Below are 8029 nucleotides of genomic sequence, written 5' to 3'. Positions count from 1 at the left end.
GGAGAAAACTCATTTCGGCCGCTTGTATCCGAGATCTCATTCTTTCGGTCACAACCCAAAGCTCGTGACCATAGATGAGGGTAGGAACGTAGATCGATCGGTAAATTGAGAGCTTCGCCTTTTGACTCAGCTCTCTCTTCACCACAACAGACCTGTACAGCGCCCGCTTCACTGCAGACGCTGCACCTATCCGCTTATCGATCTCATGCTCCATTTTTCCCTCATTCGTGAACAAGACCCCAAGATACTTGAACTCCTCCACTTGGGGTAGGACCTCCTCCCTGACCCGGAGAGGGCACTCTACCCTTTTCCGGCTCAAGACCATGGCCTCGGATTTGGAGGAACTGATCTTCATCCCGGCCGCATCGCATTCGGCTGCGAACCGCTCCAGCGAAAGCTATAAATCATGATCTGATGAAGCCAATAAGACCACATCATCTGCAAAAAGCAGAGACGCAATCCTAAGGCCACCAAAACGGATCCCCTCAACACCTTGGCTGCGCCTAGAAATTCTGTCCATAATATGAACAGAATCGGTGACAAAGGGCAACCTTGGCGGAGTCCAACTCTCACCGGGAACAAGCCCGACTTACTGCCGGCGATGCGGAACAGGCTCTGACACCGGTCATACAGGGACCTAAGAGCCCATATCAAAGGGCCCGGTACCCCATACTCCCAGAGTACCCCCCACAGGGTTCCCCGAGGGACGCGGTCGAACGCCTTCTCCAAGTCCACAAAGCACATGTAGACTGGTTGGGCAAACTCCCACGCACCCTCCAGGACCCTGCTGAGAGTGTAGAGCTTGTCCAGTGTTCCACGGCCAGGACGAAAACCTCACTGCTCCTCCTGAATCCGAGGTTCGACTATCCGATGGACCCTCCTCTCCAGAACCCCCAAATAGACCTTACCAGGGAGGCTTAAGAGTGTGATTCCCCTGTAGTTGGAACACACTCTACGGTCCCCCTTTTTGAATAGGGGGACCACCACCCCGGTCTGCCAATCCAGGGGAACTTCCCCCGATGTCCATGCAATATTGCAGAGTCGCATAAGCCAACACAACCCTACAACATCCAGAGCCTTAAGGAACTCTGGGCGAATCTCATCCATCCCTGGGGCTCTGCCACCGAGGAGCGTTTTAACCACCTCAGTGACCTCAGCACCAGAGATTGGAGGGCCCGACCCAGAGTCCCCAGGCTCCGCTTCCTCGGTGGAAGACGTGCCGGTGGGATTGAGAATGTCTTCAAAGTATTCCGCCCACCGACCCACAACATCCCGAGTTGAGGTCAGCAGCACACCACTCCCACTATAAACAGTGTTGGTGGCGTACCCCCCCCCCCCACCCCAGACGCCGGATGGTGGACCAGAATCACCTCGAAGTCGTGCGGAAGTCATTCTCCATGGCCTCTTCGAACTCCTCCCATGCCCGAGTTTTTGCCTCAGTGACCACCCGAGCCGCATGTCGCTTGGACTGCCAGTACCCATCAGCAGCTTCCGGGGTCCCACAGGCCAAAAAGGCTGGTTCTCCAGCTGCAGCCCCATCTCTGGTCCCTGTTCCTGGTTCTCCCGCTGTAGTCCTGGTACCCGACTCTCCTACTGCAGTCCTGACTCTGCCACCACCACCTGCTGCAGATCTGGTTCCCGGCTCTTCAGCTGAGGTCCACTCTATTGCAATAAATCTCGGCCAGTCTGAAGTCATCGCTCCCGACTCTTCTGCTAAGGTCCTCACTCCGGGTCCTTCGGCTGAGGTCCTCACTCCTGGCTCATCTAAGGTCCTTGCTCCCGAGTCGTCTGAAACCCTTGTCCCTGTCCTGTCTGCTGAGGTCTTCATCCCTGGCCCTACCGCAGAAGATCCAGGCCCACCTGAGGCCTCCAGCTCATCTGAGGTCCTCGCTCCTGGCTCTTCAGCTGAGGTCCTCACTCCTGGCTCTTCAGCTGAGGTCCTCGCTTCTGGCTCTTCAGCTGAGGTCCTCGCTTCTGGCTCGTCTCCGCTCTTCAGCTGAGGTCCTCGCTCCTGGCTCATCTCTGAAGGTCCTCGCTCCTGGCTCGTCTCCGAAGGTCCTCGCTCCTGGCTCAACTCAGAAGGTCCTCGCTCCTGGCTCGACTCCGAAGGTCCTCGCTCCTGAGTCTACCACAGAAGATCTTTGGTCTGCAGAGAGCTCGGGGTCCTTGCCTTGCTGGACCCATGGTCAGTCTTTTGACATGTCCGCTCCTGGCTCGCCCACCAAGGTCTTCGCCCATGGTCCGTCAGCTGAGGTCTTCATCTGCCCGAGTTCAGGAGGGCTCAGAGGCACATCACTGCTGCCCACAGGTAGATGGTTTCCTAGCCACCATCCTGATCTCCTGCCTCATCAAGGACGGTCACCTGCTCCCCTCCTGAGTACTGGTCCTGCCCTGGATGGTCTCCTGACCGCCCACCTTGACTCTGGGATGGGGTCCGGGGTCTTTGTGTTTTGTGTTTTTTTCCCAGGGTTTATTCCTGCCAGTTTTTTATTTTTTTGGTCCTGTGTCCACTCGTCCTGCTCTGTCCTCTTTTGTCTCGCCTCCCACCCGAGCTGGATGTAGCATGTCTTTGTGATGTCAGGAGCCATCCCTTGAGTGGGGGGTACTGTAGGGTTTCTGGGTTTTTGTCCTGTCTCTGTCTGTTTCCTCATGTTTCCTGATTCAGCTCTCTGTGTTTTCCCTCGTAATCTGCCCCTGTCTCATCTGTGTCTCATGTTAATCACCACAGGTGTCTGTCATTGTCCTAATCAGTGTGTGTATATATTCAGTTCACTGTTGTCTTGTCTTTGTCTTGGGATTATCCTTCCATGGTGTTGTGTTCAGCCTTTGTCCTGTCAGCCCTGATCTGCCTGTTTTCAGTTTTGTGAGTAGCTGCCCTGTCAACGTTTTGATTTTGTTTTGTTTAATAAATATTGTTAATTATTCCTCGAGCGTCCTCATCATCCTCCTGCACGTGGGTTCAAACACAACTGACGGCTGAACGTGATAGGAACGACCTCTCAGATACAAGCGGCCAAAATGAGTTTTCTCCGCAGGGTGTCTGGGCTCTACCTTAGAGATATGGTGAGAAGCTCGATCATCCAGGAGGGACTCAGACTAGAGCCGCTGCTTCTCCACGTCGAGAGGAGCCAGTTGAGGTGGCTCGTGCATCTGTTTAGGATGCCTCCTGGACACCTCCCTGGTGAGGTGTTCCTGACACGTCCCACCAGGAGGAGACCCAGAGGAAGACCCAGGACATGCTGGAGGGACTATGTTTCTCGGCTGGCCTGGGAACGCCTCGGGATTCCCCCGGAGGAGCTGGACCAAGTGGCTGGGGAGAGAGAAGTCTGGGCCTCCCTACTAGGCTGCTTCCCCCACGACCCGACCCCGGATAAGCGGAGGTAAATGGATGGATGGATGGATGGAAGTTTAATGTTTCGTCAGACTTCTGTGAACAATATGAAAAAACATCCAGCTCACTTTACATTAGCTCCATTCATAGTTTGGTCTGTGCTCCTCTCAGTATTGTCTCAACCTTCAGCAGTCTTGATCAGGTGATGTCATCCCAACATGGTATTTAGTACTGAGGTCAAATTAGATCAGAAATCTGAGAGTACTTTAAGCTGACTTTTTGTAATAAATTTATAAAATTAGTCAAGTCAAGTCACATTTATTTATATAGCACATTTAAAACAGTAACTGTTATCAAAGTGCTTACCAAAAAAGATCACAGCATCAAATATTAATAACAACATATTACAGCAACATGAATAAAAGCATAAAAACATTAAATATAATGAGAAACAATGAAATACTAAATCAAATCACCCTGCGTTAAATGTCAGGGAGTAAAAGCAAAATGGATGAACACAATCATCAACAACGAAATACCAAATGAGATCACACTGTGTTAAATGCCAATGAGTACAGGTGTGTTTTGAGGAGAGATTTAAAAATAGAGAATGAAGTGGCCTGTCGAATGTTGATGGGCAGATTGTTCCAGAGTTTAGGGCCCATGACTGAAAAAGCCCGATCTCCTCTGAGCTTCAGCCTGGTTTTTGGTACGGCCAAAAGCAGCTGGTCTGATGATCTCAAGGCCCGAGAAGGAGTATGTAGTGAAATGTGGGGGACAGCTTATGCTGTCGCTTCACTACTAAAAATCTAAATACAACAGGTTCTTTCTTTTTCGAGTTAAATTAATGCCATGTGACCGAGGTAACTGTGAGTATTGTTTAATCAGTGACATGAGACGTTATTTTGTTTGACCCATCAGAATAAATGTGGTCATTTATTTAACAGAATCAAAATTTAACATCAAAACATGTACACAAGGATTTGTTGATCTGGTTCTGATTAATAAAAACTTGGCACGCTTTACTAATAAGACAACAGGACATTTCTGAAGGCATCTAGAAAGATTACTAGCAAAATAGAAGAGTTTAAAGGAAGGAATTTAGAGGTTTAAAGAAGAGATGGATGGAGATGTAGGTTTTGTTGACCAGAATTAGCATGCTTCTTTCAACACCAGCTCAAACCTCTGGTACACTTGGCGCGCGACGACTCGTTATCTTCGCAGAAGATGAATCAGCTCTGGTACCGGGTCCATTTCAACGCTACCTTTCCAGCGTCTCCAGTTAGAGCGGCTGGTCATTGTCAGAAGTCGTGTCGATTTACTCCGTTCAACAAACAGGACCAGCTCCATTTGAGGTTGTAGGCGTTACGCCCGGGTGGATTCACAGCAAGTATCTGTGGCTCCGTCAGAGTTTCCACTCAGAAGTGGAAGACTCCAGAAGGCTTGAGAAGACTCCATCAAAGACTGAGTCCGACTGCTCCAAGACTCAAGAAGACTGAGAAGACTCAGAAAAACCCAGAAGAACTGAATAGTTCCAGGAAGTGTCGACTTTTAAAAGAGTCTTCACTTCCGGTCACTTAGTACTTCCTTATTGGTTGAAACAACCAACAGGGGGTGGTTCTAGTGATGTCAGAGGGTTATTAAAAGTCAAGAGAGGGTGCAAAAATGTTTAGGAACATTTAGTACAGACAGAGAAATGTTATGGCGAAGTGAGACAAACGCAGATGCCAGTGTTTCTCTTTTTACCGTCTGCTAGGTTTAAAAACAATACAGTCCGTTCTAATAACTTGTTTTCTGACTGTCTCTGACTTTCGACTGACATCACTACTTCTCATACAGACAGAAGATCAAAATGCATAATTACTTTGTAAATAGACATTTAACTTGATTTCTAAGTCTAATGAGGTTTAAAAAAATCATTAATACTGTTTCACAGTTGATTTAAAATGAGTGGTTCACTTCAACATTAGAAATGATATGAACTAAACACACTTTTGATTATCAAGATATTGTAAAATAGTAATGATAATATAAAAAGAAGAGTGTTCTTTCAATTGATTAATTCAGGATACAATTAGACAGTCTCTGGATGAGCTAATTTGTATTTCTGGATTCAAATCAATGAAATAACAGTTCCTGTCCCATGAAGGTCTTCAGAGACAGGTTTTGGTCGGAGGCCGAGTTCACTACAAGTATAAGGATGAAGGAGGTCGGAGAGGTATGAGAGTGCAAGGCCATTAACACACTTAAATGTCAGCAGAAGAATCTTAAAATCAACTCTGACACGCACAGGAAGCCAGTGAAGGGAGGACAGAACTGGAGTAATGTGCTCAAACCTGCGAGTTCCTGTTAGTAGCCGAGATGCAGCATTTTGGACAAGCTGGAGACTTGAGAGAGAGACCAGACTGATCCCAGCATAAAGCGAGTTACAGTAGTCCAGCCGAGTTGTAATAAATGCATGGACTAATTTTTCAAGGTCGGATCTGGACAGCACGTACTTGAGCTTAGCTATCTGCCTTAGCTGAAAGAAGCTTTTTTGAAGAACATAATTTATCTGTTTATTAAACTTAAAGTCCGAGTCTAAAACTATCTCGAGATTGGTAACAGACTGTTTTAGATATGGCTGAAGGGAGTCCAGGTTTGCAGGATCAGTGACAGTGGCAGAGCTAGGGTTAAATACAATGACCTCAGTCTTCTGATCCTTAAAACTCAAAAAGTTTGCAGCCATCCAAGTCTTGATGTCATCAAGACATTTTAACAAAGGGCGAATGGAGGGGGAACTGTTAAGTGTTAACGGCAGATAAATCTGAGAGTCATCAGCATAACAATGAAAAGAATGACCATGTTTCCTCAGGATAGACCCTAAGGGGAGGAGATACAAAAAAACAGAAGGGGTCCAAGAATGGAGCCTTGCGGGACCCCGCAGGAAAAAGGCACTGAAGTAGATAGAGTGTTAGCAAAATTAACACAGAAACTCCTGTCGCTCAGGTATGAATGGAACCATTCTAACACTGCACCAGTAATCCCAACCCAGTGTTCTAGCCGGGATAAAAGGATACTGTGGTCCATAGTATCAAATGCAGCGGTAAGGTCAAGGAGTACCAGGACTACAGACTGACCAGAGTCAGTTGCCAGAAGAATGTCGTTGCAGACCCTAACTAAGGCTGTTTCGGTGCTATGTAATTTCTTAAAGCCAGACTGAAAGATCTCAAGAATAGAATTTCAACTCAAGAACTCATTTAATTGAGTGAAAACTATTTTCTCCAGGATCTTAGAAAGAAAGGGAAGTTTGGAGATGGGTCTGAAGTTTGAGCAGGTTGAAGGGTCAAGTCCAGGTTTTTTTTATTAAAGGAGTTACCACTGCATGTTTAAAAGCGTCAGGAACTACACCTGTAGCCATACTGCTGTTTATAATGTCAAGAACAGAGGGTCCAATGGAGGGTAGGACTTGTTTAAAAAACGATGCAGGGATGGGGTCAGCAGGGGAACCTGAGGGTTTCATATGACCAATGACGTCATTTAGAAATGAGAGGGAAATGGGTTCAAACTGGTTAAAGACTGATGTGGGGGGGACAAAGACAGAGGGTTCAGCTGTGGTGTGAGTAATCAGTGACCTGATCAGCTCAACCTTTTTAACAAAAAAACTGGCAAAGTCGTCACACGTAACTGTATGGCCTCCCAGTTGACAGACTGAGGCACGGTTAAAATGGAGTTAATGGTGTTGAAAAGAACGCTGGGATTGTGGCTGTTTCAGGAGATGATTTGGGAGAAATATTTGTTTTTTTCTGATTTAACAGTGGCCTGGTACTCTTTGTAACATGTTTTTAGCATGATAAAAGAAACTTGAAGTTTGTCCTTCTTCCATTTACGTTCAGCTTTCCTGCATCGACGTTTGGCTGCTCGAGTGATCTCGTTCATCCAGGGATGTTTTTACCTACATTACCTATGTAGATTGTAAAAAGAGGGTGGGTCCTAAGACTGAGCCTTGTGGTACACCATTGTTGACTGTTAAATAACTGGAGGAAGTACCATTATGTTGAACACATTGCCTCCGGTCTGAGAGATAGTTAGAGAATCAACCAATGGTGTGTTCTGAGAAACTGATTTCTGAGAGTTTATGACACAAGATGTTATGATCCACAGTGTCAAAAGATTTAGACAGGTCTAAGAAAAGTGCAGCACAATAATCCTTAGCATCCAGTGCTTCAACGTCATTAAGAACCTTCAGTGAAGCAGTGGTTGTGCTGTGTTGTTTCCTGAAACCAGATTGATGTGGAGGTAAGATGTTAAATGAGTCCAGGTAATTTTTGATTTGAGAGTTTATCAGTTTCTCTAGAACCTTGGCTAAAATACAGAGTTTAGAGATTGGTCGATAGTTGTTCAGTGAGGTGGGGTCACCTCCCTTCAGCAAAGGAAGAACAAAGGCTGTTTTACAAGTGTCTAGGATGGAGTTTTGTCTTATGGAGAGATTGAAGATGTGGGTCACAGGGACTGTGATGATATGAGCAGCCAGCCTTAAAAAATAAAGTGGAAGTTCATCTGGACCTGCAGATTTTTTAGGATCAAGATCTTTTAACAGTTTAATGACCTCACTGACTGAGAACGGAGAAAAAGAGAAGCTGTGATTAACTGAGGATTGACTTGTAGGAGGGATTTGATTTGTAGAAGTTTGGTGTGAAGTGGCTGATCTTCCATTAG

This window comes from Nematolebias whitei, chromosome 18, assembly GCF_014905685.2.
Source record: "Nematolebias whitei isolate Nwh7 chromosome 18, NemWhi1, whole genome shotgun sequence".
NCBI lineage: Eukaryota > Metazoa > Chordata > Actinopteri > Cyprinodontiformes > Rivulidae > Nematolebias > Nematolebias whitei.
The sequence above is the reverse complement of the archived record's forward strand: the minus strand, read 5'-3'. Positions refer to the sequence as shown.